Raw genomic sequence first — 17,610 nt, forward strand, 5'->3', positions numbered from 1 at the left:
ATTCCTGCTCTGACACGGTGCAGGACATTTCCCTCTCCCTTTTGTCTTTGTCATGTAAGGTGATAACATTTAGACAGGACATCAAACCAGTGTCCACATGAAATTATCTGAAGGGTTTTTTGTTGATAAGCACCAATTATTGTTTCTAAGACTACACTATTGCTGTGTGTAATGTTCCCTGCTGCTTCTCTTTATGAAGACGTAATTGCTTTGCCTGGAAAGTTCCACACTATGGCATCAACGTCTTTGCCGTGAATGTGTTGTGAAAGGCTCGGGGTCGCCTCTCCACAGATCTGACCTGTAGCCACAGTGTCCCTATTAGCACAAGTGTCCCCAGGGGGAAACATCTCTGGGCAAAAAAGGGAATCAAACGCAAATTGAATTGAGAATAAATTAGTGCTTTCCTCCCACACAAACTGCATTCGTTTTGGATTCTGGGCGAGTTGTCTTCTTTTAAGCGCTCGCAGGATAGTTTTCCCTGTACAAAGTCAAGGCTGTTGTCTGTAACCGCTGCCCAGAGTCTATGAATAATGTATGTCTGTCTGTCTAAACACCGTGGAAATATGAACCTCCAGAACACGGCGAGGAACTGCTGCTGCTGCTGCTGCTGCTGCTGCTGCTGCTGCTGCTGCTGCTGCTGCTGCTGCTGCTGCTGCTGCTGCTGCTGCTGCTGCTGCTGCTGCGGCGGTTCACTGCGGTGAGTCCAGGTCACATGCCTCACCGAGACTCCAGGATATATTGCCATTTCACATTCTACATAACGCTCGCTGTGTGGTTCGCCGCCCGTCTCCATGGAGATGTGTCGCCCGGAGAATACCGTTGGTGGCCTGAAATGTTCCGCTGAAAGGGATTAAACTTATCTATCTCCCCGGAGACGAGCCTCCGGAGGTTGAGCCGCCGGCGTTTTCTATTTGGCAATAAGAGCGTCTGTAACTGAATTAAAAGAAAATCAATCTGTTTAATCCCCGAACTGTGGGACGTACCGGGAAACGCAAAGGCATAAGAGAGGAGGCCCGTATGTCCACACTCTCCCCTACAGAGGGCGCTATTTAGGGCCTCGTGGCATTTTTAGTGCTGTCCGAATGTCCAGCCGGCGGAAAACAAACTCAAAATTCAATATAGACCACAAAGCACTGCAAGAGTCGGAAAAACAACAGACTGAACGAAGCAGAAGAGAATATGACTCCAGAATATGAACAACACTCTAAATAAAGTTAGCTGTAAAAGTTGCTAGCATTAGCCGCTAACCTTAGCTTGAGTTGCCGTCACAGGCAAAAAGTTGAATGATCCGGTCTGTTTTATTGTTAAATGTGAGATCTGTGACTTGTGTGGGGATTATTAGTCCATAAATATGTGTCAGACGGATTTGATCAGTATTTCAGTATGACAGAAATCAATTTTAATATGCAGAATTTTTTTCACTCGGATGCCAGAGTCATGTGACTCAGGGCGAGGAGATGATCATTGAGCTCAGGACAGTGCAGGACCGTGTAGTGAATGAGGGGTCAGGGGACGAGTGTGGACATTCGGACACAGCCGAGCCGTGCACCGACTTGATCAAGACAAGACTCCTAGTGACATCCTGCAGTGGAAACAAACGTAGCAAAAGTACCAAAAATCAGACACTAACTACAGTGTGTGTTTGTGTGTGTGCGTGTGTGTGTGTGTATATGCGTGTGTGTATGTGTGCGTGTGTGTGTGTGTGTGTGTGTGTGTAGGGTATATAGGATGAATAGGGTGTGTATCTGCTCCTTTATGTGTCTGCACCTGGGTGATTGATGTATATATATATTTCTAATTTCTATGTAAAACCATTGCTTGTTTTTGTATTCGCTGTTTAACAGCTGTCACAGGACGACAGATGAAAAATAGCCCTTTGGATAATTCTGGCATATTTACAGAAATGTTTATTAATATGCAATGGCCCTGACATGAATAAATAATATATATAATATAATATATAAATAATGCAGAATTGGTGTCCTTGCATAAAGCACTTTACCATCACATCTACTTAGTATATATTTTCATAAACATTGATTTGTTGATTTGTGTTGTTGTTGTTGTGGTGGTGGTGGTGGTGGTGGTGGTGGTGGTGGTGTTAAGTGGCAGATATTGCCCCGAGTCCAAGACAGATTTCCCTCAGGAGACAATAAAGTTCTTATCTTCTCTGTAAAATACATATCACATGGAATGTTCACCTTGCTTCTCGTGGGTTCGTCTTGTTTTGCAGGAAAATACTTTTAAAAAATAAACAAAAACAGGCGGAGAGATCGAGGGCATTTTATGGATTTCGCGATTCTCGGGAGAAACACTGCGCAGATTTATTCACCGAGTCAAACGCTAGCAACGGAGAAGATGAGAGCGCGTGTGGCAACGCAAGGAAAATCTATGTATCTGTGTAGGAGCAGCACTCGGGGGCGGGATGCGGGTCCGCCGGGGGGGATGAAAACGTTGGCTCGCACGGCTCACACAGCTCGGACGGCTCCCGGTTTGAAGGTCCGAGATGAAGTCCAATCCTTCTTCTTTTTGCCGCGGGGGACGAGGCCGGGTCCACACCTCTTCTGCAGCTAAAGCTTCCACTGCAGAGTTTCTGAACGCTCGGTTACGTGATGCATTGTGAAGCGTTGGGGGTGTTGGGGGGTGTTGAGAGGCATTGTGAAGCGTTGGGGCGATTGTCAGAAGTCTACAATGCAATGTTTATCGAAAGGAGAGTTTTATTACGCGGTTTTGGAGGCCGTGTTGTGATATTGTTCACTTCACTGCAAAAGAGTTAAGAACGTTAATTCATTTTGTTTTGGGTAGTTAAGATCGACTGGAGTTGTATTGGGCAATCCGCCTCCCCCGCCCACCCTGTGAGGTAGTCTCAGCGAGAGCGTGTGTGTCCCGCCCACCCTGTGAGGTAGTCTCAGCGAGAGCGTGTGTGTCCCGCCCACCCTGTGAGGTAGTCTCAGCGAGAGCGTGTGTGTCCCGCCCACCCTGTGAGGTAGTCTCAGCGAGAGCGTGTGTGTCCCGCCCACCCTGTGTGGTAGTCTCAGCGAGAGCGTGTGTGTCCCGCCCACCCTGTGTGGTAGTCTCAGCGAGAGCGTGTGTGTCCCGCCCACCCTGTGAGGTAGTCTCAGCGAGAGCGTGTGTGTCCCGCCCACCCTGTGTGGTAGTCTCAGCGAGAGCGTGTGTGTCCCGCCCACCCTGTGAGGTAGTCTCAGCGAGAGCGTGTGTGTCCCGCCCACCCTGTGAGGTAGTCTCAGCGAGAGCGTGTGTGTCCCGCCCACCCTGTGTGGTAGTCTCAGCGAGAGCGTGTGTGTCCCGCCCACCCTGTGTGGTAGTCTCAGCGAGAGCGTGTGTGTCCCGCCCACCCTGTGAGGTAGTCTCAGCGAGAGCGTGTGTGTCCCGCCCACCCTGTGAGGTAGTCTCAGCGAGAGCGTGTGTGTCCCGCCCACCCTGTGTGGTAGTCTCAGCGAGAGCGTGTGTGTCCCGCCCACCCTGTGAGGTAGTCTCAGCGAGAGCGTGTGTGTCCCGCCCACCCTGTGAGGTAGTCTCAGCGAGAGCGTGTGTGTCCCGCCCACCCTGTGTGGTAGTCTCAGCGAGAGCGTGTGTGTCCCGCCCACCCTGTGAGGTAGTCTCAGCGAGAGCGTGTGTGTCCCGCCCACCCTGTGTGGTAGTCTCAGCGAGAGCGTGTGTGTCCCGCCCACCCTGTGTGGTAGTCTCAGCGAGAGCGTGTGTGTCCCGCCCACCCTGTGTGGTAGTCTCAGCGAGAGCGTGTGTGTCCCGCCCACCCTGTGAGGTAGTCTCAGCGAGAGCGTGTGTGTCCCGTCCACCCCGTGACGTAGTCTCAGTGTGGAGACAGTGAATGTACACGTTAACACAGGCTGAGGCTCCTACACAGCGGCACACGGGAAGGCCAAGTTATCAAAGAATAAAAGCAATTATCACATTTTAAGCACTTGCACATTTATCATAATAAATGAAAATCACAAAACAATGTAATAACAAACGCCTCGTCAGGAAACGTGTGTGAGTCACACATGTACATGTAGCTTTAGTACTTACAGCTCTGGGGCTCCATCGGAATAGTGCCAGCACTCAAATGTAACTTTTGTTGCCTCGGCTCCTCTCAACCCCCTTCCCCCTTTCCCTCTCGGCGCGGAGGCGGGGGGAGGGGGGAAGGGGGGAGGGAGTGGGGGTTGGGAGAGAAGAGGGAATAGTGATTATGATGCGATTGTGAGTAGCCCCCGTTTGTCTGCAGATCCGAGGAGAAGGAGAGAGTCTGTACTCTCACTAAAAACTGCGGGAATCAATCAAAAATCCACTTTGGGCACATATATGAGGCACCAATAGCATCGATTTTGCATGATATGGGACCTTTAATGCTGTTTACAAGGTCCTCTTTCTCTGTCCATGAATCATCACTAGTCCAGCAGGGCACGTTGTCGTGGTAGTTTCCTCAACTGCCAGAGGATGGACAAATTCTGATGAGGGAACGCCTGAATGATGGGTAATCGTATGTTGTGTCTAAAACATTAAAGGCCAAAGAATACTCAAGATTAAAAGCCAATAATAATACAAACAATGCAGAGTACAGTATGTGTCCTTTAAAGGTATGAAATATGTGTACTTAACATTTTACCAACAATATGTGAAGTAAATATGTTTAAATAAAAGATGGAATTAATATTAATAACGACTGTTGATTTGTTCTTCAATACGAAACATGGTCAAGTCCCTTTTGCTCTTTGTCTTTTATGTTTGAGGCTTGATTATTTACCACTTTAGTTTGTCATATTTCCTGTCGAGCACAAGTGCAGCACTTTGATCAACTCTGATGTTTTCTATTTTTATTTTGCTCAGTATAATTTAGTTCCTCCAATTTCTGGTTCCAAATCAAACTATCAAACTGAGAGCCTCTGGCACTTCCATGTTTTACATCATAAAATAAAATATTTTGATGAGTTTTTGATTGGAATATAACAGTGATGTGTTCTGTGTCTAATGAACCATAGAGCTGGACCTCAGAGCTGAACCTCAGAGCTGAACCTCAGAGCTGAACCTTAGAGCTGAACCTTAGAGCTGAACCTCAGAGTTGAACCTTAGAGCTGAACCTTAGAGCTGAACCTTAGAGCTGGACCTTAGAGCTGAACCTCAGAGCTGAACCTTAGAGCTGAACCTCAGAGTTGAACCTTAGAGCTGAACCTTAGAGCTGGACCTTAGAGCTGAACCTCAGAGCTGAACCTTAGAGCTGAACCTGAGAGCTGAACCTTAGAGCTGAACCTTAGAGCTGAACCTCAGAGTTGAACCTTAGAGCTGAACCTTAGAGCTGAACCTTAGAGCTGGACCTTAGAGCTGGACCTTAGAGCTGAACCTCAGAGCTGAACCTTAGAGCTGAACCTTAGAGCTGAACCTTAGAGCTGAACCTCAGAGTTGAACCTTAGAGCTGAACCTTAGAGCTGAACCTTAGAGCTGGACCTTAGAGCTGAACCTTAGAGCTGAACCTCAGAGCTGAACCTTAGAGCTGAACCTTAGTTTTATTTCTAAAGAAGAATAACAAAGTGGCTTTAAGATTATTTGTCGCTCTTGTGTTTGTTGAAGGAGAGTTTATTATCGTATTTGCAGTAGGTATTTATTCATTCTTATTACCATCAAGTGTAAGAAAGAACACATCACTTTTTTTTCAATTTAGTTTAAATTCAATTTATTTTTGTAACTCCCAAAATCACAACAACAGTTGCCTCTGAGGGCGACAGTGAAAAATGAATTAAACAATGTCCGTGGGGATGAGGGACGGTGTCCCAGAGTCCTTTGTCCTTAGACAGGATTAGAGCCTTTTGGAGAACAACATACTTTTGTTTGTAAATTCAATAATAATTTTGAATTAACAGTTTTGATAGAGTGAAAATCTTCACTTGTGCAGCAGGGGGCGCTCTAACACACAGAACCCCACCATCTGCATACAAGTAGATGCTACTGTGTTTTAAATTATGCCCAATTGAGTTTATATAAATTGGAAATAACAGTGGTCCAAGGACAGCGCCTTGAGGAACTCCTTTTATTAACGTGAGAAAATTCAGATTAAAAGCATCAACAGAAACAGCTTGAGTTCTATTTGTGAAGAAATCTATAAACCATTTTTTAAAACTTGTATCGAACCTAAAACAACCAGACGATCCAAGATAATACAGTGATCCAAGAGAATACAGTGATCCAAGATAATACAGTGATCTAAGAGAATCCAGTGATCCAAAAGAATCCAGTGATCCAAGAGAATCCAGTGATCCAAGATAATACAGTGATCCAAGAGAATCCAGTGATCAAGAGAATCCAGTGATCTAAGAGAATCCAGTGATCAAGAGAATCCAGTGATCTAAGAGAATCCAGTGATCTAAGAGAATCCAGTGATCAAGAGAATCCAGTGATCTAAGAGAATCCAGTGATCAAGAGAATCCAGTGATCAAGAGAATCCAGTGATCCAAGAGAATCCAGTGATCAAGAGAATCCAGTGATCTAAGAGAATCCAGTGATCAAGAGAATCCAGTGATCCAAGAGAATCCAGTGATCCAAGAGAATCCAGTGATCCAAGAGAATCCAGTGATCAAGAGAATCCAGTGATCCAAGAGAATCCAGTGATCAAGAGAATCCAGTGATCCAAGAGAATCCAGTGATCAAGAGAATCCAGTGATCCACTGGATCAAAGGCCTTTGACAGATCAATAAAAACAGCAGCACATTCTTCATGATTGTCCAATGCAACTGCAATATCATTTATAACTTTGGCAGCAGCTGTGATAGTGCTATGCAGTACTATGTAGTAGTAGTACTATGTAGAAGTACTATGTAGTAGTACTATGTAGTAGTACTATGTAGTGGTACTATGTAGTGGTACTATGTAGTAGTACTATGTAGTGGTACTATGTAGTAGTACTATGTAGTGGTACTATGTAGTAGTACTATGTAGTGGTACTATGTAGAAGTACTATGTCCTGGTATAAATCCAGACCGTGACTATTTAAAACTTTGGTTTTGGTTTGGTTAATAAAGCGTCTGGTACTTATTAGCTTCTCCAAGAGTTTTGCCGAGCAGGACAGTTTTGAGATTGGACGGAAATTATTCAAATATTTTTTCTGTCCTCCTTTGTGCAAAGGGAGAACAAAAGCAGGTTTCCATAGTAACGGGATACTTTCAGATACTTGCATGAGTTAAACAACATAGTTAATACTTCATACTGTGTATTTAATACTTCACACTGTGTATTTAATACTTCATTTCATACTGTGTATTTAATACTTCATACTGTATATTTAATACTTCATACTGTGTATTTAATACATACTGTGTAAAGGGCTTGAGGGGAAACACTTGCTCATCAGGTCTCATGTGTTGTAGTAACAGCAGTAGACGGAGCAGCTTCAAAGATATATCCAGAGTCAGCAAAGTGCTGATTAAACGCATCACAAATAAAAAAAATTCCTCATCAGACTAATTGCATCTTTAATTATTTAATATGGTTGAGCAGAATTTCGCGATAAGGATTTAACTGTTTTGACAACATTTTCAGAATTGCCCTGTGATTGAGTGAAAGTGTTGATGTAGAACGATGTTTAGTCTTTATGAACAGTGGAAACATATTTATTATAATTATGACAAAACTGCTGCTGATTTTGTTGCCTTGATTTCTGCTCTGGAGAGACAAGAATAATCCTCAAACAGAACCAGGGATCATTCTTTTAAGAGCGACATCTTTATCAGTAATATTATGAAAAGTTTTAATGAAAAAGTCCAACACAATGTCACAACTAGTGGAAACAGACACAAATAGGATAAAATCATATGTTTTTGATTAGGAAACTGTAGGATATTATACAAGCTTAATTTAGTTCTGAAGACAAGTATTTTGACACATTAGGAAGCACAAGCACAAGCAATATTCCGTTTGAAATCACAATAAACGCTCGTTGTTTCAGCTTGGTGATGATTTGAGCCGAAAGACGAGTCATTTTCCCACACGTCGTAAAGCGCTAATAATCCCATCTCGTTACTGAAATACAAACCCGCGGCGGCCGAGACGAGCGCTCGCTTCTACGTGAGGCGACTTTCGGATAAGTCATGCTTCAAACGGAGCCGATTAGAGTTTTTGTCACACAGTTGCCCGTGGCAACGACGTCGCTCCTCGTTTTAGACAATAATCCCTCTGTGTTTGTTTGGGTAGTTTGTAAAATTAAATATCTACATCCGTGATTAAAAGAGGGTCTGATGACTTTGCCGCCTACTTTTGTCCTCGGGAGATGTCACCGCTTTGTCTGGAATGTTCCACAGTACGGCATTAAACAGTGTGGAGGCAAAAATAATATATTGAAATACTAAAATGGTGCAACCGATAAAGCCAGACTATGAACAAATACAATTACAATGTATTGAGTCAAAGCAATACTGAAGCTTATGAATAAAATAAAAGCTAAAACTAGATTAGAATCGAACTAAAATGGCCAAAAGCAATAAGATGATGATAAAATATATGCAGTCCAACAACACGCCGGAGCGATCTGTGACACCCTGAGCACCACGAGCCGGCAGCAGCTCTGGATGTTCAGAGTGGGCCGTGTTTGGACCGTCCCGTCGAAAACGCATCAGCGCTAACTCCAGGAACGGTGCGAATGGGACGCAGCGTTCTGCAGCGTTCTACAGCGTTCTGCAGCGTTCTACAGCGTTCTGCAGCGTTCTACAGCGTTCTGCTCACAAACACCAGACGGGACCACGTACTTATTCTGCAACTTTCAATAATCCTCTTCTTTCATCATGACCGACTTGATTCATGCAAAATCCTGTTCTGTCCTGCGTTTGAGAATTGAGTGCTCAGAAAATGTTCCCCTACCCCCATGTAAATGTAAATAAATCTGCTGCTTGTTACGGTGTGATGTCACTACGAAGAGGCGGGGCTTATCAGTTGTGCAGTTTTGAACAGGAAGCCAATAATCCCATTTCTATTATAAACCGTTATCGAATAATGCATTTTACAACAAATAAAATGTAAAATGGTGATCTACCTATGCTATAGTTTAATACTAAATACAAAAAGTGTGATGTCTCCTTTAATTTTAACTGATGAGGTTACACTTTGCACCTTTAAAACAAGTTTAAAAAAAAGCTATTCAATAAATCTAAACTAGTAAAACAGAATATACTGAATTCAGTCGTTTTTCATAAAGTCAAACATCGACACAAACGTTAAAATAATAATAATCTGAGGACCATTTAAAACAGACTTTTACACCGTCAGAAGTCAGATAGAACTGCGTTTAATCTCATCCGTGCCGTTCGCCTGGAACAGGAAACGCTCACCGCTATTATTTTTATTATTACCTCGGAAAAGACCGATTTCCCGAGTTAATTGAGATCAATCTGAGGTCTTCATGGCAGCGCTGCTTTTTTTGTCCGAGTAAAGATTGGAGGAAGACGTCTGCGTTACTCTTAAAGAGAAGTTTATGATGTCGGTCGCGTAAAGAGAAGCTCATCCGCAGTCGGAGCCGGTTCAACACCAAACAGTCTCGACACCTCCACAAGGGGGCGCCCTCCTCGTCTGAGAAGTGATTTAAGATGTTTGTTTGATCCGATATTGAACACTTCACACTTCAGCTTTGTGACGCCCCACATCATGCAGCCGCATCAAAGGGCGAAACAGACCTGAGTACACAGATAAAATGTACAGTTGGTCGGAACGTGGGGCAAAATTAGCGTAAATGATAGTCGTTAACTGCTTCAAATGCCTAAAGGTAAAGAAGCGCTATATGCTGTAAATGTGACCATATACCATCAAATATAATGATTAAATTAACAGGCGTTGTTAATTATAAATAAAGTGTTCCAGAAGGTGAATTCAAATATTTTACCAAGCTCTATTTAAAGGACACATATTATGCATTACGTGTTTTGTTCCTGACCTTTAAACGTGCTCTTGTACCTCTGCTGCGGCATCTCCTGTTTTTAAAATAATGTCGTTGATGCATACCACACATTATGTTCCATCCTTCTGTCGTTCCCTCATCGGGATCCGGTGTTTGCACGCCATCTCCTGGCAGCAGAGGAAATTACCTTGGGAAGCAACACAAAAGCTAGCTTTTATAGAGCTAGCTTTTGTGTTGGTATGCTATTGTTGCTATCGATTTATGCACTTAAAAACGGCAGTCGGGCCGTAAAGGACGTTCACTACAACTCCTGGCGTGTGTTTGATAAGGGAATAATAATACATGTAGCATAAAGTGTGCTTTAACGACACATGTGATTAAGTATAATAATGCCCTTTTTCTGCACATATTTCGTGACCTGTGGAGCAGAGCGTTTAAGCTTGATTGATTAGAAAGCTTCTCTTTTGATTGACTTAAAAGCTTCTCTGCTGGAGGTTTATTACAGCTTTGCAGACGGCGCTGACAGAAACACGCGGCTATAGGGCATTTTAAAGGGAATCATTAAGGGTTTGAGTAGCGCTCCGGCCGTCCACGCTCTGCCTCTTTCTCCCTCTTTCTCTCTCTTTCTCCCTTTTTCTCTGTTTATGGCATTAGCTTCAACAATACACCATGAACTGCGCAATCAAGTCTATAAAACTCAAGTCATTATCTGCCGCAACACAAGAACAAAATACATGCCCCGATCAATTGGTCAACTACAAGGGACAAATGCCCTCGAAACCGTTCACATTAAGCACCTTTATGATCCGACTATATATATATGACCCCAAACCGCACTCACAGGTCAACAACGGCACAATACTAAGGATGGAAGGTTAAGTTCACGATTCAGTCCTAAATCGTCGGCTCTTGCTCACTCCACGACGTCTTCTTTTTGCTGTAGAAATCTAGACTAAATAATGAATCGACTAATACAAATTTTGCTCGGATAAAACGCGGACAGCCCTAGTAATTTTGAATAGGTAAAAAATCAAACATTTGTAGGAAACCAGGGCACAGAAGAAAAAAAAGGGTTTGTACCAAGATAGTTGTAGTAAAGAATTTGTATTTATATTTTTGCATATCCAGTGTGCATTGTGTTTTTGCAGTCTGGCTTCCTACAGATTTTTTGTATTTTTTGAGTTAAAAATCAAGAGCGATACTTTGAAATCCAACACGTCGTTACTTCTTCAGGGACATTTTCCAGCTCGTTCGTCGCTCCGACTGAGAGAAAAACCCTGTTAGCGAAAGGATGAAGACGCTCGGGCAGCTGAGCGGCCGTTTGACGGACAGACTCTGCGCTTCTCCCGCGTAGCTGTCTGTGTTTCTAATTCCCAGGTCCATTATGTTCAGCTCCGTGCAGCTCCCCGGGGCGCGGCGCGGGCTAAAGGAGCTCCGACAGGTGACGAATCAATCTATGCGCCAGAGTGAGTGACAGCGTCCTGGTGTCGGTGGAGGAAGGGAACATCGAGGGTTGCGCCGCGAAAAGGGACATTTAACTGCCCGTATTATGCACATACAAAGAGCTTTCAACCGCGTTTTCATGTTTAATCCTTTTCAGAAACAAACCCGAGTTATGTTTGTATTCATTCATGCACGTTTTGGTAAGCCGTCGTGTTTATTCTGTCTCTGAAACTCCGCCCTGCGACCGCTCTTCGTCAGGACCGTGTTTTTAAGTCCACACGTCTTCTCACAGACTTGTTCTCACATGACCTGTGTGTGTTCCCATCCGTGTTATATTGCTTTTACTGGTAACAATTGTAATGCTTTTTTATTCTTGATTATTAAAAAAAAACATAGGACATGATGGTCACGAGTGTTTATGTTCTTATTGGCTTGTACAGTTCTATTTATGGTGTTCAGGACAATGATTGCTTCCTGATGCGAAAGATTTTGTGAGATCTTGACCCCATTCAAAAGATAATATATTTTGATTTGAGTTATTGTAGTAACAACAGACCGTTGTCATGCAAAATCCTTCATATGAGGAAGAAATACATTAGCTCCAAAGGGTTTTCAAAGGGAGAGTTAGCGTTAGCCTCCAGACGTCACAAGATATGAAAAACCAGGGGTGTTTCTCGACCGCATGAGATTATTACCATTAGCAATCATACATGGTAATAAACAATCACGTATTGATTCATGCCAGACACTAGATGGCACCAGCGGTCATAGTCTAGTCCCAATGTAAATTCAAAACCAAATATGTATAAACTGCTCAATCAGAACCATCCCAATCATTATTGTCAGATATGGTGCTGGAAATAAAATTTAAATAGATAAACAGCTGTAATTCAAAATCCCAGTTGCAGTGAGTTTTACATAGCATGCTAGTCAGTGATTAGCATTTGTGATTAGCGTGCAGGTCAAACATAATGGACCGTCTAGAATCCTGGCTTTTAAGTGTCTGTGTTTGTGTTTGTTTGTTTATTTGTTTAATCTGTCTTGTTTTTAACAGAGATCCATGAAAAAGAGGATTTTCTCATTGGTTTTCCCTGTGCAAATAAAATGAATGAAAAATGAATGGCGGGCCACAGCATGCGACAAGGAAATGTTTGTGCCCTACATTAATTAATGAACCTAATCCAACCACTGACTTTGGAAAGTGGACCAGACACTTTGCGTTGCCAGATCCTTCGCCTAAAAACAGCTGAAAAATAAAAGCTAGAGCACTCTTCTCTGTTTGTGAGTGCAGTTTTTCCCATGTTGTGTGAAGCACTTTGAATGGCCTTGAGTACAAACCGTGCTCTACAAAAAACTTGCTCAATACTTTCCGATTCCCTTGAAAACCCAGCGTAGCATCAAAGCGAGTTTCCCCGGTGACATTTCCCTCGCGCTCGACCTCGCGGCACTGACAGTAAAGTGCTCCTCTTTAAAAGCGTCGCCCTGACAGAGATCGCGGCTAAACGCTCACGTCTGACACCTTCGGCCGCCTCCTCCTGTAAGTCCCATCGACTCCAGTTGCAACGAGGCTAAACCCGCTCTTATCTCGCCTCGGCCTCCACGTTAGCTTGATCGCTACATTCGTCCTGCTGAACTTTATCGACCGCGCCGGGGTTTCCTCTCTCGAAACAAATACGCCGATGCGAAGAGGTCGATATATGGCTAAAAGTCGTTAAAACAAAGCGTCTGATTGGACTGAATAATAGATGTGTAGAGAGCGGCGGCCTTCTCACTTTCACAAGACAGACACATCATGACGTGGCACTTTTTCCAATGATTTGTTGTTCATGCACGATGGAGAGGGTTCACTTCTTCTTTGTTTCCATGGTGATGTTATATCGCTGTTAAGGGTGCGTCCACACTTGTTGTTTCAATGCATCGTAACTCATCCATCGCACATGTATTGTTTGTTTTTTTTATCAATAAGGGCAAGGGACATTATGTAGCTTTTCTGTTGGAACGTTCACCGCCTGCTTGTATCCATGGAGATGATAATGCTTGGAATAGAATGTTCCACAGTATTGCAAACTCTATATCTCCATGGAGACAAGCGGGTGATGCCACCAGACCAAGTTACAGGTCAGATCTTTGGCGAGGCGAGCCCACTCAATGTACGAATGCATGTTTTTCAGGTATTTTACAATAAATCATTGATACATGTAATGCCATACGGTGGAACATTACAGCAACAATATGTTCAGAAAGGTCATGGTTCACTTCAGGCCAAAATAATGTGAAGAACTGTTTTTATGCTTTGAGTTCTTATGAATCAGTATCAGAGGGTTCAAACTGGGCAAACAAAATGTCCCTTCTCGGTTCAACTTTTGTGATCAATATTGTGTTAATGACCCGTGCACGGTGATGCCATCTTGCCTTCCTTCAGCAAAATTAAAAGTCATAAATCGTTAGAATATCCACGTTATTGGTAAAATGTTTGCGCGTATACGATGGTCGACCTCTGTGGTTTGGCTGATGACGCTTTGAGCTGCTTAATCAATGAGAATAAGAAGTAATCACGGAAGGAACGTGGCACAGTCGGGTCTGAAGGGGGCAGTGGCACGGAGCTCCATGTATTGACGACGCAGCAGCAGCAGCAGCGTCACCGTGACAACACAACACTAAAGGAGCCAAAACCCTCGAGAATGTAATGTTAATTGTGTGATTGTAGGAAGACAAGATGAGGGAGGACGAGACTTGAAAAGGAGACTTGGAATCTCCTTCATATAAAAGAAAAAAATTGACAGGAAAAAGAAAGCAGGGGCCAAGGTCTTAGAGATCAGTCCACACTTCTTCTGACAGGTTCAGTTCAATTTATTTTTGTAACGCCTGAAGTCACAACAGCAGTTGCCTCGGGGGGCGACAGTGAAAAACAGATTAAACAGTCTTCATAGGAATTTAACAATGTCCCCGGGTCCCCTGTCCTGAGACTCTCCTTCTCGGACAGGAAAAACAACCAAACCTCCTGGGAAAAAGTATCTGGAGGAGTTCCACAGTGAAGGAGAGATCAGACTCCCTCAGACGGACACGAGGGAGACAATGGAGCTGGAGCCACTCAGGAGGAGAACCAGTTCTTCAGGAGGAGAACCAGCTCTTCAGGAGTAGAACCAGCTCTTCAGGAGGAGAACCAGCTCTTCAGGAGGAGAACCAGTTCTTCAGGAGGAGAACCAGCTCTTCAGGAGGAGAACCAGTTTTTCAGGAGTAGAACCAGTTCTTCAGGAGGAGAACCAGTTCTTCAGGAGGAGAACCAGCTCTTCAGGAGGAGAACCAGATCTTCAGGAGGAGAACCAGCTCTTCAGGAGGAGAACCAGATCTTCAGGAGGAGAACCAGTTTTTCAGGAGTAGAACCAGTTCTTCAGGAGGAGAACCAGATCTTCAGGAGGAGAACCAGCTCTTCAGGAGGAAAACCAGCTCTTCAGGAGGAGAACCAGTTCTTCAGGAGGAGAACCAGATCTGTTTGGCAGAGACACAATGTGGCAGTATGTGACAGATATAAGATATTATTTAGTTGTTCCTGTGGGGAGATTCATCTTGCATTAACATTTGATCCTTCAATGCAAAATTCTCTAGCATTAAAAACTCCATAACAAACAGTTCTTAGATAAATGCAACTTTTTTCACTGACTCTGTTTTGAAGAACTGTTTGTGGCCCTCCGCTTCATCTGTTTCAATAGAAATAGTGGCTCTTGATTTGAAATAAATAAATTGTACGCTCTTGCTACAGACAGACATTTTAAAAAATGTTTTGGGCCGGTACATTTCAAGTCTGACTGTTTTATTTTGTGCAGGAGACTTAAATGCCAGACTTACTTCACTTTAGAGAGGGTGAACCACATCTGATTGTGTAATTAAGTGCGTGCTTATCAGTGTTTTACTTTCACAGATAACGGAACACATTAACACAGAAGAAAAAATGGCATTTGAGTTGCAATTCTGACGCTGTTCTGAACAACTCTTACAGTTATTTGAGTCTGAAGGGAGTAAAGATAAACCCCCTTTGGAGTGTTGTTTTAGATGTGCCCTGCTTGTGGTTCTGAAACGATTGTCATGACGCATAAAGTGTCTGATGTGTTTAGTCGCCCCGCAGCGCTGCACAATCATTTAGATGCAAAAGAACCACATTTTGTTTAAGACGCATCACAAGCTTCAAATAATTGCTTTGATATAATCTAGAAGTTTCATCTATCAACGCCTCAGGAAGTTTTTAATGAAAAGGGCTGAGTTGAATTTAAATTCTGGTAAAGTGGAATATTAAATACATATTAAATGCGTGCAGAGATGTCAATGTAAAGTCACACACATAAAGTGGCAGCAGAGGGCGCACCGAGAAGGGAGTTCGAAGTTCAAAACAAAAGCTTCACACAATTTTTAAGCCTTGTCGCATTTTGAGTGTTTAAAATAATCACAGTGAGTCTGGTTGAAATATTGTTGGTTGTGGAGAAAGTCGCGTGTCGCGGCTCAAAAACACGAATCGTAGGTCTGACACTGAGCACGAGCACTCCTAAAGCGACAACAAGCGGAGCTCTTTACAGATGTTTTCTGACGGAAAACCACAGCTAGCATGTAGCGTTAGCATGAGGGTCAGCCTTATGTTCCCTGAGACCTGGGTTAGGGTTATGTGCTACTATATTTTATGCTGTAAAACCATACATTTATGCACAACTTTTGGGGCTGTGGAACCTGAACCAGTACCCTATGCTAGAATTAGCGTAGTTCCCCCATTCATAGAAACTCGGGAACAAAGGTACCGGGGAGTATAGGTACACACCCGTTTTCATGTGGCGTCAGAATGTGGCATTAGCATGTAGCGTTAGCATGTAGCACTAGCTGTCAGTTCCGGTACAACCCACTCAAAGCCTAGAGTCTGTGATTCACTCAGACAAACTTTGGTCGTGACCCAAAACTCATCCAGTGGTCGGTCGCCAGGCTTAAGCTGCAGCACATATGCCTGACTGAATGCTGAATGTCCTACGGTTCACCCCCTTTTTTCACCGTGTACTGTCCTGTAAAGTAAATCCCACAGGTAATAAAAAAGATAATATAGCGCCTTCAAAGCTCACTGTAAGGCCTAATCTATGGCTTATATAACTTCATGTAGAAAAAAGGTGTATTTGAACAATTTGAATGCCATACTTTGGAACATTCCAGAACATTAACCTGGCGCAACAATGTACTGCGTCGTTTAAATGAAAAGAAAACGGAACCGCATAATGTAACCAAGGAAACTAAACTCGTAACATAAGAAACAAGCAGTGGTACTGACAATTACTGGAGGCACTTATGAAGCATCTCTTTGATATTTGAGTGATATGACACTTTGACCGTCTTTCTGTGAAATGTCTGCGGAATAGACTGAGGTAAAGAATGTGTTTTAAATGCGATTCTCTGTTTGTATTTCAGGACACTACCAAGCCAAAGCTCACGCCCATGATTCATGCGTCAATCTCTATCTTAGCTCATAAACAGCCGTAATACAGCACATTATCCTCCAAAGTTATGGTCTTATAACGATATTATACTCCGCTCAGCTGTTTTAACTGCATTTTGTATTACTGAAGCATATTTTGCTCAGACTTTATCCTCCAAATTCAACACACGTCTGTATCCGGAGCATTGGGAGGTTCTGTGGATAGAGTCTGAGGATTCTAGTGTTTTTTCTGTCTTTTCTCACACTGGCTTCGTACACTTTGGAACGAACAAACGACTCTGGCTGCTGTAGCTCACGTTTCCAATGATCAGACGTTTGTTAGAAGCACACATAATAACATGGAGCGCTGATGTGAGCAATTAATTGATTGGTGAAGTGAGATTATTTACTCCATTGGAACTCACTTTTGCACGTCAGTATTTTTCCCTTTTGCGTAGTATTGATGAACACCCCCGAGTCTGCTGCCCGTCCATAAACGCCACCGCGCGCTACTGGAATCTTGTGAAGGATGTTTGAAAGTGTGTCTTGTGGATCTTTCTTTTGTGTTGAAAGTTGGCCATCTCCCCCCAGTGTAGCACCTCCTGCTGGTGATGAAAGTACTGTGTCAATAACACTCGGGTGTGTTTGTGTTTGAGTCTGCGGGTGTGTTTGTGTTTGAGTCTGCAAAATATAAGATAAAAAACAGATGCAGGATCTTCACACTGCTGATCACAAACTCAAAACTTGAATTCAGAATGAAATAGAGAAGCAGATTAACAATGTTCACAAGGATTTAGCTAATGGATAAATGTCCCAGCATACCCTCTCCTTA

Source organism: Eucyclogobius newberryi, unplaced genomic scaffold, assembly GCF_026437365.1.
Source record: "Eucyclogobius newberryi isolate DKJ021-1_F unplaced genomic scaffold, fEucNew1.0.hap1 SCAF_1, whole genome shotgun sequence".
In the NCBI taxonomy this organism is placed as follows: Eukaryota; Metazoa; Chordata; class Actinopteri; order Gobiiformes; family Gobiidae; genus Eucyclogobius; species Eucyclogobius newberryi.